This window comes from Pseudorasbora parva, chromosome 13 (assembly GCF_024679245.1).
Source record: "Pseudorasbora parva isolate DD20220531a chromosome 13, ASM2467924v1, whole genome shotgun sequence".
In the NCBI taxonomy this organism is placed as follows: Eukaryota; Metazoa; Chordata; class Actinopteri; order Cypriniformes; family Gobionidae; genus Pseudorasbora; species Pseudorasbora parva.
In genome coordinates this window covers 34,198,816-34,221,196 of record NC_090184.1, presented here as the reverse complement: position 1 = coordinate 34,221,196, position 22,381 = coordinate 34,198,816, and the positions used below count along the sequence as shown (strand labels likewise).

The 22,381-nt window shown below is 36.5% G+C and overlaps 1 protein-coding gene across 1 annotated transcript in view; it reads left to right on the top strand.

The window, feature by feature from the left end:
- Positions 1-1,334: 1,334 nt before the first annotated feature.
- Positions 1,335-22,381, top strand: part of LOC137038998 (3',5'-cyclic-AMP phosphodiesterase 4D-like) — a 181,629-nt gene continuing 160,582 nt past the window's right edge. The window contains exons 1-3 of the mRNA XM_067414092.1: positions 1,335-1,419; positions 10,413-10,529; positions 10,884-10,972. The gene's annotated coding sequence lies outside the window, so the exon portion shown is untranslated. The remainder of the gene's footprint in view (positions 1,420-10,412; positions 10,530-10,883; positions 10,973-22,381) is intronic.

The window sequence follows — 22,381 nt, the reverse complement described above, 5'->3', positions numbered from 1 at the left end:
CCCGCCTTTCCCTACACCTCGTACTTTTTGAGGTAGAAACTGCTAATTAGATTAATTTGCAAAGTGAAAACACTCTTATGTCACCAAATAATTAAAAACTACTGACAAACGCTGCAGGGAAAATGTACTGCACTAATGAACACGCTAAATGCTGCGTGGCCCCTTCTTCAAACTGTTATTTAGATTTTAAAAAATCAGAAACATTTAGGTTTTGCTCCTCTTTAATGCTGTTGAAGAAATGCTCTACTAGACTGCAGTGTTTTGAATATTATTGTAGTTTTGAATGTTTGGACATCATGTGGAATGAGTGATATGGATGCATTTAGTTAGACAAACAAACAAAGCGGGGTTTTTTTAGCCGCCAAGAATGTTGTTGACCGACGGATCATGTCAAGCAGATGTGGTAAATTGTTTACTGATGGTGATCCAACACCCTCCATATTGGGACTGCACAGCTGCATGGCCATTACTGATTCAACAGATATATGTAGGAATGATTGGTGTTAATGTTATCTAAATCTGGTTGTAAACCCTCCGTGGTGGGCCAGTGATTTAGAGGTATGTGGAGGGATTTTGGGAACTTATTAAAATATGTACAAATGATTAAATGTCCTGTCTTTGATTCATCAATACAAATGATATTAGGTGTTTCTATATTTACACCATGTAAATAGCAACTGGATTCTATTTACACTATTTACTACATGATAGTGATATTGTATTTACACAATGTAAAAGTAGCAGTTTTTTGCCATGTGTAAATAGTAATTACTGGTAGATGCTATTTATACTTTATCTTGGCACATACATTCTATTTGCACCTCAGTATTGTTTTACATAAACAAGATGCTATTATAACTGAGTATAAATTATTATAGTTATTACAATTATTAAATGGATACTACCTTAATAGGACAATAAAGCCCTCCCTACCCAATAAATGCTTTTTTTTTTAGACACTATTTCGATTTTTAGAACATTTTCTTAGTGTTGTATTGAGCCTTATGCTTTAATGACTACTCAACTGTAGACATTGAAATACATGTGTCTTTTTGTAATCTTGTTTGGCCCAACCAGGTATTGTTAGGCAGAGTTAGTGTGAATACTTGCCAACAACAACAAGGCAAGCTATTTGCACTTGGTGTGAATAGACACTCTGATGTAATAATGACCCAAGTAATGCAAGACAAAAGGTTAAAACGCTGTTCTGAACCTTAAAGGCTTAGTATTGTAAGAATGAAAATCAACAGACTTGTTTTCCTGTCCCGACATTTTTTCCGTTTGGAATTCTCAGCCAGCAGAGGGAGCCATTTCCGCATGTTTTCAATTCGCGCGTGGGGGATGGGAGATCACACAGCACTCAGCTCGCAGCTGCAGCCTCAGTCATTCATGTTAAAACGGTGCGGCCAGCAGAGCAAAGTAAGTCTTTCAACTTCTCAAACTAATCCCTATGAAAGTTAAGCTTTCAAAGGCATGAACTGAAAACGCAGCAGACTGAAAATGCGCTGTGAATCTATGCAGCGAGTGCCGTCGCGTTTACCTCAGCTCACGAGCTCATCCATGACTGTCAATGTGACTCCTGCAGCGTTTTGTGCTGTGACCGTGCGTTCACACCGCCGCCGGCGAGAGCGTCAAAATTCGCTCTTGCCGCCCTGACAACGACGCTGTAGAAAGCTCCGTGGACGTGCTGCCGCTCTGACGTAGATCGAATGTTTTTTCTTTTTTTAAACTGTATTTAAAGAGGCCGCAAATCAAACAAGCATTGATGGATATACTAACCACAAGTAGGGTATAAATTAACTTCATGAAATCGTTTAAATGTGAAAGTAAGAATGAATTGCATACCCGCTGAACAACGAGCGTTCTAGCGCCTATAAAATAGTGTTGCGCGACTTCTTAACAAATTACACATCACTATGAATGATCTTGTCATAAATGATAGGGAAACCCGCACAGCAATGATCAACCTCTCCTACAAATTGCTTGGGAACTAATGTGGTCGGAACCAACGTTTACAGGCCTGCGTTATCTGGATTTCTCTCAAGCGGAGCACTTCTACATTCTGACTGGTTGCCGCCTGTTGCCGCCGAACCGCGTCATAGCTCATTACCATAAAGTTGAGCTGATTTCAACTCTCCTCGACGCCCAAATCGTCCAAGACGCGCCGCGCCGCTCTCGCCGGAGCTCGCCGCCCGGCTCCCATTGAAAATGAATGACTTCCGGCCAGCTTGACGCTCTCGCCGCCGGCGGTGTGAACGCACAGTCCTCAGCGGCGAAATCACATATTGAACACACACGTTTAGTTTTTAATTGTAGTGTCTGTTCTCTAACTGAACTGATTTTATGAAGATGATCGCCGTCGCGGTGGGAAAGTGATCAGTGATTCAGTAATCTAACTAGTAGAGGTGGCTTTGGGAATGGCAGCGAATTGTTGCCTTTCATACACATGAGACAAAAATACATTTTCTGTCTTTTCTCAGTCTAGAAAGCACCAAATTAAAAAAAATACTCTACTACATTAATGACCCAGTTTAAATACAGATTCATCTTCCTAGCGCTGAAGTAGCTAACGTTACTCCTTTAACAAGAGGTGCTGATGGTGATTGAGGTGTGCTAATTTTCACCATAGACAGTAAAAGAACACTTTTAGTATGGTGGGTGAAGCTGTATTCTGCTGATTGGTTAGTCTCACAATTGGGTTTCAGTCACATGGTCAAGAAAGAGAGAAAATAATATTTTTGCTTTGGGTCCCTTTACTTTTCCTTGCCTCTTGTCTTTGTCTCTTCTCCTCTACATGAGCTTTCTCTCTACACTTTGAGAAGTGTCCGTTCAGGCTGATCTTTTTTTCTTCTTCTCGTTTTGTGAAGTGACAGTACAAGGTAGTAAAAAAAGGAAAATAAATTCGTCAAAGAAAAATGGGTAAGCCTGAGGCATGCAGCAAAACAAAGGGGGCTCTTGAAATTCTGGTGGCTAAATATCAGAAGGGATCTTTAGTTTTCAGTTTTGAGTGTTAATAAAGAAACTAAATGATTTCCAACATTTTCTGGTTGTTGTTTTGTTTTGTTAATGTATTCAGCTCCCACATCTATTGAATCATTTTTTCAGTTTTTTAAAGGGTTGATTTTCCCTACATAAGACACAACTTTTACCCTTTTACTGTGCAAAGATCCTTAATAGTGTCTATGAGCATGAAAAAATGTGGTATTGTGCTGCCTCTTGCAGTACAGTATTGTCACTATACGCACTCAAGCTTTTCCAACTGCACTTATTTCCGTTATTTTATTAAAAATGCATCCTGTTTTTTGTATACTTATACATTTATGTGTTTTAATCCGCTTAAGTCTGAATTAATTGTTTCCAGATCCAAAAGCTCTATCAGATGCCAAAAGCAAGCATATGGTGCTAATATTACACTCACAGGGTTCTGTAATACCATCGAAAATTATGATCCTAACCTTTAGCTTCACACCGAAATCTCAGACAGTTATTTAGCTTTTTTGAATCATTAAAAGGACAATGAATGCCTGGAGACTGTCAACAGCTACTCAACAGTGCTCAGAATTGGCTGTTGAGTATTCTCACTAGCAATGAGTAGAAGCTTGTACCTGAAACAGTATTCTTCGCATCATGACTTAACATTTTATCTCATAACGAGTTAAGGTGCGGTCGCATTTATTGTTATATTTAGCAGGAATCCATGCAATCAGGAATTTCATATGAAGTAAAAAAAAAAAAAAAAAAAATAATAATAAAAAAAAGTGGGTCCAAGTTGGTCACATGAATTTGCTTCATTGATCTTCAGGAATCTGCTTAAAGGGGGGGTGAAACACTCAGTTTCAGTCAGTGTCATATCAATCTTGAGTACCTATAGAGTAGCATTGCATCCTGCATATCTCCGAAAAGTCTTTATTTTTTTTATAATTATATAAGAAAGATGCGCTGTTCCGAGTCTTTCCGAAAAAAGCCGAGCGGGTGGTGGCGTATCGTGTGAGCGGAGCTAAATAATGACGAGTGCGCGCCGCTGTTATTGTGTTGAGTGCGTCGTAAAGCTGTGTCATCCCTAACAGCGGGAAAAAACTTTATTCAAAATAAAAATATGGCTTTTAATCAGATACAGCCATACATCTATGATCCGGAATCAGACCCAGAGGCTGCAGTTGAACAGGAGCAGCAGCAAAAACGACTAGAGCAGGACGTCTGTATGTGGTACAAGTTATACACTAACTATATAATATGCTTAGCGACTTGTGTTATTTACATATTTACACTTGAATTATATCGTCGTATTTTTGTCTTTGAAGGTGTACATGTGGGAAGTGCAGTTGTGCACGTGTGTGTGTGTGTGTGTGTGTTTACGCGTGGTTTGTGTAGACAATTGTAGTAAGCGGACTGGTTTTGCACGGCAGGCTAGTGTTTACATAGAAAGACATGGAATAGTAGCGCATTTGAATGAAGAAGCGCGCTTATTTAGTTCAACAGATTTCCCCACTCTTTGTGTATTGTTGTTTGGAGTGCTTTTACAATACACAAACATAAAGTTACACATATTTTTTGCCATGGGATTTTTGGCAATCTGTACAGGACTGTCTTGGTCTGGCAACCAAAAAGGCACTTTTTTGGTGACATTGTTAATTTCTTGAAGTCACATCACCTGTGCAGCACGAGCCAGCGCTTTGATGGGTGTAGCCTGTTGCTTTCGCTCTCTCTCTCACGCGCTTCCGGTAGAATTGACCGTACGGACCATACAAGGAAATTCCGAAACTTTAACGTCAAGTGGACGCATGATCGAAAAAAACTTGCCGAAACTTATGACTAACCGGAAGTAGTATTTTTGACAAAGAAATACTCCCATCAAACGTCCACCTTAACTTTTGAAACTTTGTCTATGTTTAGTATGGGATTCCAAGTCTTTAACAGTGTAAAAAGATCAGTATGCATGAAACAGCATTTCACCCCCCCTTTAAGTTACTTCTGGGTTGTGCTTCATACATTACATTACTACTTTGTTGACAATATACTTTTCCGACAAAATGGAAAAAGGGGGGGGGGGGGGGGGGTTTGGGGTGAAGTCCGAGCTCGAAGCTCTCACCTCGGATACCTATTAATACCTATTTAAATTTACTCTCAATAAATTATATGTAAGTGTGAACGTGTTAGAAAAGTGAAAAGGTGCTTCATCTTTGTTGTTTGCCAGGCTGCTTTTTTCTTTTTCTGGTATAATCCTGACACTTGATTTTCAGGTTTAAAAGAGATTTTCATTCCAGTTCAAACCTGTATTTCAGCATACTATGCCAAGATCTCTGCAAAGTACAAAATGTATTGTTAGTATTAGTCTCTAGTTTTTCGAGTTTAGAGTGTCTCTTTCATTTGTTTACATAAAAACAAAAAACCTTAAAAAAAAATTAAATTGGCAGTATTGTGAGCCTTTACATGTTAAAAGTTATATAAAGTCATGGAATAGCTTTTTATTATTATTTTTTTTGTCTGGGTATGTTTATGCACAAAAAAAGAAATAATACAAAAAATCTTAACAAAATGGATCATAATTTAAATATCTCTGTTATTTACTTATAGTGGAGACGAACCTATATCCTGAACTGAACAGACCTGTTCACACATGTATTCTCTGTTAAACTAAAAAGACATGATTGGTAGGAAACCAGTTACATTTTGAAAGTTAAAATATACCTGTCCCGAGTATGTTGCAGTTGTAATGGAGCTCCAGAAAATCAGTAATGAGGTGACTTTAACAGTTACAGATAAAAAAAAAAAGGAAAAGGCAGGAAAAAAATAACCCTAAACTCTAATACAAAGAACCCTTCTTCAGAATGATAAAAAACACTGTAACTACATGTAAAGAACCTTTTATTTTTAGAAAGTAGCAAACCACAACCATCCAATCAACGAGTCTGGCCCTACGGTTTTCTTTTTTCTTTTCTTTTCTTGTTAGAGAAGCAGTTTTACTTGCATCATGTGACTGTCGCGGAGCTTTGGACGGCAAAACCGCCATAGAACTCCATTGAACTGCAGCACAAACCTGTCAAATTTCCATCTTAAAACAAAAATATGTGAACAAGATACACGTTTTGGGCCCTACAATGGGGCGATTTTTAAAACGTCAAAAACACTACAGGGTGAGTTGCACCAATAAGGATTCTAGGGCTGCACGTTTTCAAGTTTTTCATTAACCGTTAACCGAGGCCCTTAGCGGTTAATACTCGGTTAACCATAGTGTGCGTCAGGGTTATTGTTTTTAGTTTATTATTTTGACGACCGCCATCTCCGTATAGTGAGAAATGCACATCATGGATTACATAATCAGAGAGTAGCCTATTTCTTTTGGTTTTAAATTGTTAAAAGACATTTCAAGCTTTCTTAAGATATATTTCATGTCTGTGAGGCCTACGCTGAGTTTCGTTAAATTAGGATGAGATGCGCTCCAGTTCACGAGCAATGCGAGTGGCCGCGAGGGCGCCTGCATTGCAACATTAGGGCATGTAGTAAAATATGCAGCCGAGAATGATTCACACAGCGTTTGACTCGCGCGGCTGAACCTCTCCAGGCAGAGAGTTCAAGCATCTGTGGACTCGTTCCTTCAGCTCTGGCCATCTTGCTTTCAGTCCGCGATTAGCTTTTTTTTTGTTTTCTTCATTACAGTTAAAGTAACATCTGCTTTTCGCTAGTCCCCCCCCCCTTTCTTCTGATCCGTTATGTACAGCACGCGCGGCTCCTGCTCTGCTTCTGCCCTAATGCGACTTATAGTCCAGTGCGACTTATATCCTGAAAATGCGGTAAGCACTGCATTGCAATACTTACATTTTGCCCCGTCACTCTCAATTTTAAAGTGCTCCCCCGCTGTATTTTTCTTTGCCCGCTTCATGTTAGAAAGCTGGTCATGACTTCTTTTTGTGGATATTACAAATGTCTGGGAGCGCTCTGGCGGTCTCTAGTGGTGCAAAAATATATTACAACTAAATTCAAAGCACGTCATTGACGCCACTTAACCGAGCAAAATGTTTCACTCGGTTACGCAATTTTTTAATGGTTAATCGGTTAATCAGTTAAGGAAAGTTTAACGCTAATCCAGGATTGGTTGATATGGGTTTTATTTTAAATCGAGTTGTTACACCATTTGCTTTTAAACAGATTAATTATGCAGTAAAACCGTCATAGAGCAGACGGAGGCTGAACTGTCGACTTATTAAAGTGTCGTAATGTACTAAAACAGTGATATTCAAAGATCAAATTCAGTTTACACCTTTTTGATGATGCATACTATATAAAGGCGAGTAGATGAAACCTGGAATATGAACACAACGTTTTCTTTATATTGGGTTTCGATGGGGAAAACACTAGGGATGCACGATATTATCGGCACGACATCGGAATCGGCCGATAAACGCTTAAAATATACAAATCAGCCGATATGAAAACATTATGCCGATATGCCTTGCCGATATGATAACGTGTTGATATGCGCCTGCAATAACTCACGTGTGCAAGGAGTGCTACAGCGATAAGACCATGTCAGCACTGCGGTCATTCTTCAAGTGAAAACAAGAAAATACATTGCATGTACAGTGATTTATATTGACTGTTTTTATATGCTGCTTTGAATTTCTGAATGCACGTACAGAAGGACGTGACCGTCAGCAGCAGATTTGCCACGTTTTCACAACAAAACTAGCCCAATCGCGTCTCCCCACTCTCTAGCGCGGCAGCCTCCACAGCAACAGAAGCTCCTCCAGGTCCTAGTGCCCTCCAGCTAGGCCGCTATATATTTATACATGTAGTGGGGGCGCTGTTGTTACAGTAATACAATGAAAAGTAGAATACACAAATAAATTGAAGTTACTTCTTGTTCTGAATAAACAAATCAGTAATGATGTCATAAATCACAAGCATGACACTTGTAAATTAAATACTTTTATATACAGTGTATTAATCTGTAATAAAATTTTACGAAATGGATGATGAAAAATAATCCAAGGAGCTCTACAATAATTGTAGAATTAAAAGACAGCATCAATGGATGTCATGCCACCCCACTTCATGTGCACAAACGTTAAATCCAAAAATATAATATTTAGGTTACAGCTGCATCTGGGGTGAAAAATTACTGACTTTATTATTGTTATTTTCAGAGCTTTTAATATACTCATCATAAAAAGAACTGTATTAACATTTATTTATCTTCAACAAGAATCCTTTTAGTAAGGATACCTCAGAAATCTGAAACCACAATGAAAAAAAATAGTTTTTGCTCAAAATGGTGTTGTTTCCAAACAAAGGGAAAAAATAAACATATATCGGCATCGGTATCGGCAACGGCCAAAATGAGCTGAAAAATATCGGCATATCGGATATCGGCAAAAATCCAATATCGTGCATCCCTAGAAAACACCTAACGAGAAACCTCTTGTTGGACTAATATTTTGTGTTTATTTGCTTTCCTGTACAACCTGTGCAACATCAATAAGGTGTAAATTGAATTCGGTGTTTTATTATGTCTGTTTTACTGAATTAATACTGACTAAAAACCTCGTAAAAATGACTGGCGGTCATAGGAGGAGAGCATTGTTTTGCCCTCCAGGTGGGCGTTCCTATGCGTGTGTGACGACACGTGACAACTATGGATTGAGCTTTACTGATCAAATGAAAATTACAATTGATTTAAACCTTTTTACCTAAACCCTACCATAGATCTTTGTTTTTGTGTATTGATTTTATCCTGATCATGATCAAGACAAGTGTTGTCAACTTGAACTGGCTCTGGCATACAGTGAGATCAGCACCATACACATTTGGACTTGTCTAATATGTTTGTTTGGGCGGCTTGTGTATCCAAACATTCCAAGCAGATGGGAAATCATGACTAACATTGGTCAGAAAGACAGAGCTTGATACTTGGTACACAATATTTATAAATATAGCTAACGTTTGCTGTGTACGTAAAGCCTTGATAACTCAATTTCCCATCAAACATTTTGTAAACAATAACAAACATATCACATAGAAACTCCAGACAGTGCCTCACAAAAATGTTGGTAATGAGTTTATTTGAAGTGCGTCATATATCCAAGTAATTTATTACAAAATGTGATTTGTTTGCTTCCCTTGCCCGGTATAAGGTGGCTAGACCCTGAGAACATACTACTGGGCTAAGCAAACTACACTATGACAATATAGAGCAGACTAACTCCATATGTGTGTGTGACTCTTTGAGTATTAGTTTATTTTATTATACGCTGCGCTGTAATACTTGAGTCTAATTGGTTGATCGTGGCATTCAGCGGTCTGATATTTACTCGTATTCAGCGGCTTTGGTTCCCAAAGTATTTTTCCCATAGGCATTTTTATTTTTTTTATTTTTACTTTTTTTTTCTCTTTCAAGTCTTGATTTGCAGCAAAAAAATAATAAGAAAATCAAACAAAAATACAAAGGTACGAGTGTGGTCAGAGATGGTTCATCCAAAAATGAAATCTAATTTACTCACAGGTTTGGAACAAATATATGTGTGTACACTCACACACACACACACCTGGTTCTCTATCTTTGTAGGGACTCTCCATAGATGTAATGTTTTTTATATTGTACAAACCGTTCATATCTCCCTACACTACCCCTGCCCCTAAACCTACCTAAACATTCTGCATTTCTACTTTCTCAAAAAAATTCATCCTGTATGATTTATAAGCCTTTTGAAAAGTGTGGACTGGTGGCTAGTCCGATCTCAGGTTTTACAATCCCTATGGGGACATTATCCTTAAGGGGTCCCCACAATGTAATATAAACAAGGACACACACACACACACACACACACACACACACACATACACACACACACACACACACACACACACACACACAGTTAAGTATTTCAATAAAATCGTATACCATTAACATCTACAATCCTGGAAGTTATGGTTAAAAATCTCTGTTCTACTGTAACATTGTTCCAATTGTTTTTTGACCCTGTTATTTGGTGTGAAAAAAAGTATCACTTGCTCAAATCTCAAATATCTCAAAGTGAAATTAAACTGTAAATTCTTTCCTCCAAATTCCAGTATCTTATTTTTGCCAAAGGTGCTGGGTACATTATTTTTTTTTTAGGCTGTTGTCATGACAGAGCAAGTTGTCGCATTTGTATTTAAATAAATGTTAATTCTTTAATATTTTGCCAGATTTAATTTTTTTGTTACCTTTTTACATTGTCTTATTCAAATCATGCTTACATCATTTTGTGTTTCATAATAGCTTCACGGTTTGATTTTTGCCGTTGGGGAGTGTTGTCACAAAAGATCAGCGTGTGTTCAGTGAACTATATCCCCCCCCAGGCCAATTATGCTGGAAATGTATGGCTGTGACTTTAAGGTATATGTTATATAAAAATTGACTTTTACATTTTCAGAAATATGAAGTGTGACAACTAGTCCAGTTCTCCCCTGATCACTAACAACGAGGCAGGAACCAGCCAGAGGGCACGTGAAGACCAGAGAGCACTGCAGCCTCCAAGCGGACTACAGAGGTAAACTGATGTCTGATGTCCAATGTTGACTATTCATTTCCAAATGAAAACTCTCAGCTGATTGTATATTCCCATTGTAGGCATATAAACATGATTATTTGAGATGTGTGTGTGTGTGTATCCTTCTGTGATGCTGCAGTGGCCCCTGCCTTTTAAAACATCTCTCCGGTCTCTGCTGGCTACTGCTGAAGGAACTTTAGGGAGGGTGGGGGGGGCAGAGATTGGAGCAGAGCGCTCTGATTGGCTGAGAGGCTGGGAACTCTGATATTCTTCAGTCCTTAAACCAAAGAGCATCACAGCACGAGGCAGTGTCACAGGAAGCAAAGGGGACTTAGACGTTTCGTTCTGTTTCAGCTGGACTGTATCGCAGTAACAACTGGGATCCGCCTCTGGAGGATTGCATCTGCCATTTCTGTTCCTTTTCTCTTTCTCCAAGGAGAAGAGTAAGTTCTCATTCTCACTTTATTCACTCCCTCCTTCTGTATGTACCTCCCAAAGGCATAGAAAGATTGTTTCTGTACCCTACAAACGTGTCTGCTCATGCTTTTCTCGTTGTCACCATTTATCTGTTCTAGCATGTGTCATCTTGAGCTTTAAGGCACGTGGAGAAGGATAGGCAGGTGCAAGGTGACTTTTGGGCACCTGACCCGTTCAGCTAACTCATCATGGCACTGCATGCACAGGATTCTTTTAGAAGAGAGACATTTTTGGTGGCTTTAGCATCCTTAATCTATAAATAGAGCACCCCAAAGCAGCCTGCTCTCACAGTGAACTGGAATGTCTTATTGTATCATAATCATAGCAAAGAGTGAGGCATTATGGTCCACATGCACTTGTTTATTAGGGCTTGTATCCAAATGGTCATACTTCCACATGTCAGTGTTTCCCCTAGTAAATGAAGTCATGTGTAAAATCAAGCCCATGGCTGTGGGAGTGATTCTGACTTCGTCACATAAAGCGAGGATTAATGCATATGAAAAAGCCAGTGTTTTTAAGAACAGATGTGAAGTTTTATATCAGAATGATTACGTTTTTGAACTACATTTTTTGTGAATGATACTTAAAATATTTCATAAAAATAAAAAGTAAAAAAAAACATATATAATATTATTTACAAACTCTATTTACATCTCTCTCTCTCTCTCTCTCTCTCTCTCTCACACACACACACACACACACACACACACACACACACGCACACACACACACACACACACACACACACACACACACACACACACACACACACACACACACACACACACACACACAATTTAGTATTGTGACTTATTTTAATTGTATTATTTATCAAATAAAATTTTTATTTGATCAATAATTACATTAAAAATTATTATATACTAAATTATTGTATTTATCATATATAAGTATTTATAAATATTTAAATATAAATATATATTTTTTATAAATTTATAAAAATATATTTTTAATAAAATATATAATTTAATAAGTGTGTGTGTATGGTATTAATAATTATTATCTTATAAATAATACAATTAAAAGAAGTTACAATACAAAATTGTATTTATTATATATAAGTATTTATAAATATTAAAATATAAATATATTGTTTTTATGTATAAAATAATATATGTAATTTAATAAGTGTGTGCGCCCTTGTTTATATTACATTGTGGGGACCAAATGTCCCCATAATGATAGTAAAACCTGAGATCACCTACATTGTGGGAACCAGCCAGCGGTCCCCACTTATCAAAAGGTTAATAAATCATACAGGATGAGTTTTTTTTGAGAAAGTAGAAATGCAGAATGTTTCCTGTGATGGGTAGGTTTAGGGGGCAGGGGCAGTGTAGGGGTTAGAAACGTTACGGTATAAAAAAACATTACGTCTATGGAGAGTCCCCACAAAGATAGTGAACCAGACGTGTGTGTGTGTGTGTGTGTATGATATTAATAATATATTTATATTTTATAAATAATACAATTAAAAGAAGTTACAATACTAAGTTAATTATAGTAAATTACTCATTAAAAAGTGCATACATTATTGTTGTGTGTGTATATATGTATATATGTATATGTATATATATATATATATATATATATATATATATATATAATATATATATATATATATATATATATATAAATATATATATATATATTATAAATTCTTACACCATAGAAATCATATAGAAACCAACCTGGATGAATGTAAGCCTTCAAGAAAATATTCTCAGATCTGGAAAAATCCCTATGGTTTGCCAGCAATTTTATATAATTTTCTAATCAACTTTTCTTTTTTTTCTTTTTTTTGGTAAAAGATGTTCTCACAGTGTACTTTTGAACAAGATGTCAACACTAGAAGTATTTTTCAACAACGGGAGGTTTAACAGTACATTGATCCACTTTTACGATGTGCAAAAATGCTGAATCTGAAACAAGAAAACGTTCAAAAGGGTGTGCGATGACATATGATGTCAAGAGGGCCAGATAATGATGTCATTGATGACACCACCCTTTCCCCTCTAAAACATCTGCGCTCCTAATCGGTTCCTTATGACATTTTAAAGCAAATATCACTAAATTTATAGCCATGCTGCTGGGTAATAATGACCAGCCTTAAAGTTTGAAAGTGTTACAGACCCCTGCTGTTCTCTAATATGTCTCCCTCACGAACTGTGAGCGCAATGCTTCAAAAGCTGGAGACTCAAATTAAATGTCCATCTTTCTTTGGCTATCTGGTTCCCTTTGTTGCTTTGTATATTTACACACCTCTCCCATGCATATCTTTATATTTCTGCTCTTTTTGCCATCAGTTTTCCACTATGTGCAGACTGTGCCCACACCAAGTTAGTATATTTTATTATTTAAGGCATATTAAAAATGGTCGGAAAATGTGCTGGCATGTTTGGGGATCAAGGCAAGCACGTGTTCGCATTGATGTTTCATGCTAAGAAATGAATTATATAAATTCATGCTTTAAAGGTCAATCTGAATTCCTGACAGTGTGCTAAAGCTGACAGTCTGCTGTTTCTGTGTCCTGTGAATGTTGTTTGAAGGCATATGCCCACAGCAGAATTTACCTGGATAATCCTCATTTGTTAAATCAGCCCGAGGAATATGCAAGGAAACCAGTAAGGGACCCTCAGGCGGCGTCATGAACAAACAAACTGTGACAGGTCAGGCGATCTCTGTGAGTTTAGGTTGTTCTTTTTTATGTTAAAGGTACACATACATTTTTTCATGCCTAATGATAAATATGAAGCCTCTAGGTTCCTGTAATGGTTATCTTTGTATACAATAGATTTTCATAAAATGACATGACTTTTTTCTTTGTAAACCTTTCCCAAGCATTCTTTCTCGTGGAGATCACAAGGATTAAAAACATCGTCATATGCATACATTTAAAGGCACAATATGTAAGATTTTTGGTTTCAAATATCCATATAATGTTATATATTTTGTTGACTTTTATACTTATATCCCAAATGTTTCCAAGATTGTTTAAATCCAGAGAAATAAGAAATTTTAACCAGGACATAACATGCCCATGCGTCACCTATCAATCACATCATACCCGTGTTACCGTCACTTTCCGGTTTTATTTTGAAACCATGGAAACACCAAAGATCCTTTCATATATTATGTTTTATTACATTCATCGACAGAAAGCTAATCATTGTTATATAGCTCAACGCAGTTAGTCTTATTGTTCTCATTTTCTTGATTTACAGTGAGCAACATGTTCTACCATGCCTAATATTGATCTTACTGAACAAATGTCTCATAGTAGCTGCCGAGTGAACACACTGAGTAGCATTATAACATAACTGTCATCACACGCAAATAAATTACACTCTAAAAAATGCTGGGTTAATAACAACCCAAGTTGGGTTGAAAATGGACAAACCCATTTAGATAAAAAAAAAACAATTTCTGGGTTTGTCCATTTTCAACCCAACTTGGGTTGTTTTTAACCCAGCATTTTTTAGAGTGTAATAATATAATGACTGGAAGACGCAGAAGCGGTCATCTGTGGCATAATAAAAGCTCTGCAAAATCAAGCTACGCCTTTGTTTTTGAATACATTTTTCTTATCTTTGTTTTTGAAATTTATTTTTTAATATACCAGGTCGTCACATGGAATCTGCAATCTTGGTCATGTGACCAGGTCATATACTCTTTATCTTTAGGCAGCGGCTATTGCATAAGGGCAAATAGCGATAGATGCTATTTACACCAAGTGTTAATAGCAACTAGATTCTATTAAAGGAAGTGTATGTAAGATTGTGGCCAAAACTGGTACTGCAATCACTTTCCCCTCTCCCCCTCCCCCCTGACTCGAGGTTGCCAGATAGGCTGCAGGATCAGCAGCAACATTTTTAGCTACAGCTGTGGTAACTAGAGCAGAGCTGGCAACCCGGATGCAGAAACACTGACTTTGTGATTGGTAGATAGGTGGAGGGTGGAGCTTCAGGCCAAAACACAACATGTCAACATCAGTTGAGGGCTGCAACAACAACTTTTAAATGACAAATCCTGGCCAGACTACTGTTGTCAGTTATATAAGTATTTAAAATTAACATGATTTCTTAATGTTTAGTGACATATCAGGGTAGCCTAGAAATATAGACGCACCCTAGCGGCAGCAAATTTAATCTGCCCGCAAGTGTTGTCTAGGAACTCTCAATACCTTTCTGAGCTGTATTCCCCTAACTCTTGCCAGACCAATCACTTTGTGTATAGAGTCGGTGGGCGGGGCCATAATGACGACGGCCGAGTTGCGTTCTAGTAAACACAGAAACTGGCGAACAGCCGTCTTTCGAATCAGCTTTGACCGCGATTCTGGAAGACTTGGAGTTAAGCTTTTCTCTGAGAAAAGAACAAAGAACGGCACTGAAGTCATTCTTAAAAAGGGAAGATGTGTTCAGGGTTTTGCTGACCAGATACGGCGAAAGTTTAAGGTTTAATCTATCAACAAGTTCTGTTTTCACCTTCGTTGCTCTGGTTGGTGGTAGCGCTATCCAATCGTGTGCAGAGGGAGTTTGAAAGACAACCGTTTATCCCGCCCCTCGGAGTGAGCCCTGTCTATGGTGAGTTTCCAGACCAAACATCTTGATGTGGGTCTGGCTTGTCAGGCTAATATCAGGGCCATTTTATGATTAATTTAAATACATTTCTTACATACAGTTCCTTTAACACTGAAAATAACGGTAACACTTTACAATAAGGTTTCATTTAGTTAATGTATTAACTAATAAGAACTAACCATGAGCAATAAATTTGTTACTGTATTTGTTAATCCTAGTTAACGTTAGTTAATAAAAAATATATCTGTTCATGGTTTGTTCATGTTAGTTCACAGTGCATTAACTACTGTTAACAAGATTTTAATAATGTATTAGTAAATGTTGAAATTAACATTAACAAAGACAAATAAATGCTTTACAAGTGTAGTTAACTATTAGTTCATATTAACTAATATAGTTAATTGATGTTAACTAATAAACCTTATTGTAAAGTGTTACCAAAATAACCAAATAGCTGTTGAATCTATTTACTGAGTGAAAATAGTGCAATATAAATTGTAATTTCATGTAATTTATACTTTATTTTGACAGATACATGCTATTTGCACCTCAGTATTGTTGCACTTTAACAGGATGCAATAATAACCGAGTGTAAATTTTTTTTTTTTTTAATTTAAATTATTAAATGTAATGCCACCTTAAAGGGACAATACAAAAATCTTGTTTGGCACAGCCCAACAAAAAGACATTGTTAGGCAGAGCTAATGCGACTAGCACTTGCCAACAAGGCATGATATTTGCACTTGGTGTGAATAGGCACTCCGTTATCTTTAACCCTCTTTTTATCAGATGCTTTCGCTCATTAAATAAATGAATCATGGCAGATTTCATTTTAAAATGGCATATCTGCAAGGATATTTTTATGATGCAGCATCCACACAACTGGGTGTCAGTATAACTCCTAACTCCTACATTTTTTGGCACATTATAATGGTAAAAGTTTGTTGACGTCATATTAACTGTGGCATAACGTATTACAAATTGCTGCAATTTCAATCTGCCAGCTTAATTTTGGCAGATTGCTATTAGCGAATGGCAAGGCCATCTTGTTATATTGTGAGCACCTTGACATGACAGCTTCTTGAAGTTTCTTCCCAACAGTATATATGGAATTAAAAGTCTATTTTAGGACTGTGTTTTAATAAAATTCCTTAAACATCCTGTGCACAGAGGTTGAAAAGCCTTTCCTGGAACAACATCAAAAGGAAAACAATGCAGTCATTTTCCCCAAACTCTCTCATGACATGTTAAGAGTTCAGTAACCTTAGTAGAAAACGCAGATGGCAAGCCATCATGGGAATATTTGACATTTACACACATACAAAAATTAGTATATATATGACCAAAAATGTGGGTTAATGTAAGCCACAGCTTACTAAATGATACATATGAAGCCCTCTGGTTTCCTTTTGATGATTATTTTTGTAATAGATTTGACATTATGAATGACGTGGCTTTTGCTTTCACAATGTCAACCTTTCCCAAGCTTATATCATTCTTCCTTGTGGATATCACAAGGATTAAAAACATCGTCATATGCATGAATTAAAGATCATTTTATAGAGGATGCCATGGGTTGTAAGTGATAAACTGCCAGTACTTGATGGATTTCTTTGACGAACTTTGGCCAAAAAGAATTTGGAAAAGGTTATGTTGTGCTTCCCACGGAACATATTCCGTAAACAATAATTGACATATGCCTATTTTAGCCTGTGACACTCACAAATATTTGCCTGGGGAAATAATTGTTTGAGAGAGTTTATATTTTCAGCAGTTACGCTGAGACATGGGGCCTCTTTCGAAAAACACGATTTTCCACTGTAAATAGTGCAATGTAAAGGGAGCTGTAGTTGTTTTATGATGATCATTTTTAGATAAAAGTTAGTACAAATCACATATAGCTCAAGAGTTATAGCTATTAACATGATTAACAGCATAGCAATATTATGTAATGAAGGTATTTAGTAGAATACTTTTTTAAAAATTCATTATATATCATACATTTGTTTATAGAAACTTTCAGCATGTTAAACATATGGGAATGTGAGTTTAGTCTGCTGCAATATAGCCACTAGATGGTGATAGAGACTTCAGATTGTAAATACTATATAGGGTACCTTTTTTTTTTTACCCTTTAGGGCCGTTCTTTCCCTTCTTTAGGGTGAGACATTTTATGTTGGATGGCTAGCAATATGACCAAGGAAATGCTCTGCAAGAAAAGATTTTTGGTTTTGTATATTTGCATTTTGCAAGTTTAGCTTATCTTATTCTGTATATTTGTGTTAAGTCTGTTGACTTCAACTTCAGCTTGAACTGAAAACAAATGTTTTTTTTTTTTCTCCATTCCCCTCCATTCTGTTCTGACTGTTTGGTTTGTGGGTATAACGGTGTTAAAGACCCTCTTGGCTGAAAGAGTCCTTTTGAATTGTAACCTATTGCCTTTGTTATGCTATAGTCCCTCCAAGAACCCTTTGTCCTTCTTTAGGGGTAAAATGCCCTCATAGCTGCCTCTTTAAAAATGTTTTTAATTAAAATAATTTCTTTTGATACAAACTTTGTTACACCCAAATTAATTTACACTTTATTTTTGATTGACACTATTTTCATGTGCCCTTGTTACACATTACATGTATAGTAATAATTATAAATTAGGCATAATTACATGCATCTAACCCTATTCCAAACCTCAATCCTACCCTTACCTTATTGTACATGTAGTTAATTAATATTACTCAGTACTTAAATGTATAATTACACTGTAACAGGGACACACTCAATAACTCATTGGACAAACTCAGTTTAATTGAGGGCAGGTTTTCCTTCAAATAAATATGTGTAGCCCCAAATCATATAAAACAAATTCATGCAATGATTTGGTCCAGCTCAGTTTGTTCTTGTCAACCTTTAAAAATGTAATTGGAAGATCAGTTGTTTCATTCATCATTATACACAATGTGTTTAATGAACAAATAAGAAAAGAGTGGTGTCACTCCTGGCTAGACGTGCTGATTTTCGATAATGCGATTTATCACGATAATGAATATGCACAATATTATTATCGTGGGCACTTTAAAATATCGTAAATAATAATTTATTAACAATTTATAATTTTTTTATAATGCACTCAAGAATACTTTACCCATCAACCGTATAAATGCTCAACACCACTGCGTCAAAGGGAAGCGCTCAGGTGTAAATGAGAAGCACATGAACGGGTGAAGGAGACGCGCTGCTGAAGTGCCACTCAGTGACAGCAGAGGGCGCTAATGAACTGCAGAATGCAGCGGTTACCCCGGAAACCCCGCAAAAAAAAAAAAAAAACACGTGTAGTTTTTAAAACAGCCATTCGTTTTTAGTAATCTCAATGTTGTTCATCACAGCACCAAATACTTAATACTTAAAGACTTAATAGGCTATTTATTTTAAACATTTTTATGTTTTAATCTGTACTACAACATGCCCTAATAATTAGAACTGTTCTGATTATTTGTTCAGTAAAACTTTGAGACATACGACTTCATTAGTTAACATGTTAATTCATTATTACCAAACTAACAATGAAAAACACTTATAAAGAATGAATCATTCTAAGTAATGTTAATTTCTCAGTTACTGTTTAATAACATTAAAATCAAAATAACTTTTTTAATGGACCTAAGATAAAACTAACAATGATCAGTATTATAACTAACATTACCAAAAACATTATACTTTCTGTAACAAATGTAGCTATTGCTCAATCTTAATTAATGCATTAAATAATGAGACCTTATATTAATTTATTACCTGTTGTTCTTTATAGCCTAATTCTTTTGCACTTTAATCTGTTTGATTTTTTTTTTTACAGCTCTGAATCAAGAGACCACTTAACATTGATTTCTCATTGATTTCTCAATGAGTGGTCTCTTAGTTTTTTTTCCAGAGCTGTATATATTTTTGGTGCATTGTATTATTGTATTTAAACATTCAGTTATTTTTGTTATTACAAAAATAGTTCTTAAAGCTGTTATGCTATGGCAACACTTTTTTTTTTTGCAACTTATTTCAATATTGTGATAATATCGTATATCGTGATAAAACTTCAGCAATTAATTGCAACATGAAAAATTGATATTGGCACATGGCATAGCAGAGGTCACTGACCGAACACATTTACAGGCACACCAGTAAGCTGGTAACTCACAAATATAAGCTTATTGAAATAACCAGTTTTCCCAACTAACATGCAAACTAGTAAATTAACAACAAAAGTAAACCGTGTTTTAGGGCTGTACTAGAATAATCGAATATTCGAATATTCGTTCGGTGAGGTGGCATTCGATTTTCAGTTTTGAGATTCGAATATTCGTGTTTTTTTTTCAACACGTGACTTCCGTCGCGGACTCATTCTCACTCATGCTTGAAATAATAATAATAAATAAAAAAAAACACTGCAACATGCTTTCAATAAAAGCGCGCATTTTAAAGATTTAAATTAACAAAAAGTCAGAATAAGACAAAATAAATCCCTTATATAGAATAAAACTAATTGTAATAGATATTACATTTTGTGTCATTTTAAAAACAATTCATTTATTCTTATTCATCTGTTTATAAGCATGCTACCGTGTTCTTTATTTATTACAGTTCATTGAAATCACTGTGTGTTACTAATTTATTTCTGTTTTGGGATTCATTTGCTTTAAAGAAAGGTTCGTTATTAATACCTTATTAAAGTTCTTGCTCTCAACAGACTTTGTGTTTTGTATCACTTGTGCACTGTCCGTTTTCGGAGCATAAACCTGCCCGTGTAATGCATACCGGAAACTGTTCTATTTAAAAGATTATTAAATGCTTATTAATATTAAAAGAATGTGTGCCACCTGATCATATTGCACCAAATGCAACACTGCACTCCACTGGGTCTGCCGCAACACATTTACGATGCCGAAGAGTGAAACGTGAAGTCGTGAAAGATGATACAAATGCAAACCGACACTATTATTATATATTTAGCCCCACCCACCGAAGCTTCGAATATTCGATATTGATTGCCACCTAAGCTTCGAAGCTCAAAAAATGGCATTCGAAACAGCCCTACCGTGTTTACATTACTTTATTAATAAACCGACTTATTTCTTTGTAGTGACGTCAATAATAATTTCTGTATCTGACTGAGTATTTAAAATGTTGCATCGGTTGTGATGTTAAATAAAGCTGGCAACGTGTCAGTGGCAAATTATTCTCTCATGCAGTTACAGATGCAGCGTTTTGACTGCACCTCTTCTACTTATGCTGCATGAGATGAGAACACATTTGTACAATTTTCTGGGTCTTAAAAGAGTCTGCGTTTGTGATGTATGTTCTTACAATAATTCGTACAAAACACTCGCTGGATGTATTTAAATATTCTCTTATGCATTTTTGTCACCTATCACACAGGCGCACTTCAATAATCCGATAGAAAGCAGGTTAATGCATTTAAATGCGGTGCGAAAATGGGGTAAGAAGCAAAAAACATGTTCAGACCGGTTCATGGTTAAGCCAAACATAAGCCGACCAATTTGTGTGTATTTAACGAGGTGGATAATTCGAATTAATTTGTACGACCTCACTTGTATGAATTTGTGTGATTTAGCTAAAAACGTATGAATTTGTACGCATGCCGCCGTACAAATTCGTACGAATAAGCCACCTCGTAAAATATGTATGAATTGCTGTGAGATTGTTGGTTAAGCAGTTTACTTACTTTGATAAAAGAAAACGGGTTACCACCTATACATGGCCATGTTCGTTGTCGGCTTATTAGGCTTAAGTTAACGCCACATTTACACTTTCTGAGTGTAAGCCTAAACACATGCGCCATTCTTTTGCATAATGGTAACCACAAAATTCAAAAACATTATAAACTCCTCTAAATGTCAAACATAACTGAACACTAAACACAAACATTATAGCATCATCTTTCCCTTTACTGAAAAACACTTTAATCCCTAAATGTACTCTCCTAATCAAGTTCATTGCAAAGCATGGGAACTACAGATCCACTGCCCAGTTAGTTATGTCAACAAAAAATATTCATATAGTTTTAATACAAATAATGCTGTATGTATACAAGGTGCTGTATGTAAGTTGTTGACTGTACTAAAGCTTAAAAATACCATAACATAGTTGCAGATATTTAGGAAACATGCCGAGTTCACATATTTGCTTTACCGGAAAACAATGGTACAAAGTTATTTTACTTTGAAATGTACGTTCTGTTTCTGTTTCTGTGCGATAACACACATTGCCAGTTTGCCCAATAGTATTTCAACACCACAGGTTACCATTTGGCGAAAACACGGTATATTGTTGCCATGGCAGCCAGCAAACAAACTGGGTCAAAGATCGCAGATTCTACCCGTCCTAAAAAGCTTCGGCATCCATCTAAAAATCTCTGAACAGAAGCACATTAAAACACGGATAAAGCAACTCATCAACTTAGTGTGAGCCTCCTCGCCTTCCAATGTCAATTGCGCTCATTCCTGTTGCGTGTCCTTAAACTGGCAGCCTGCCTATAAGCATCAGGTCTGAGGAGGAGGGGGCAGGGCAAACATTACAATATTTTGAATTTGGTCTGCAGTACCCATTTCAACCACTAGCTGCCATGCTTACATACAGCACCTTTAATTAAGTACATTTAAACTTAATTAAAGCTGGAGTCCGTAACTGTCTACGGCGAGTCACGCAAGGACCGTGCACCTCCGAAGTGGTTCCTACCAGTCTGGTCTGAAATAGTCCCAATAATAAACACTTATT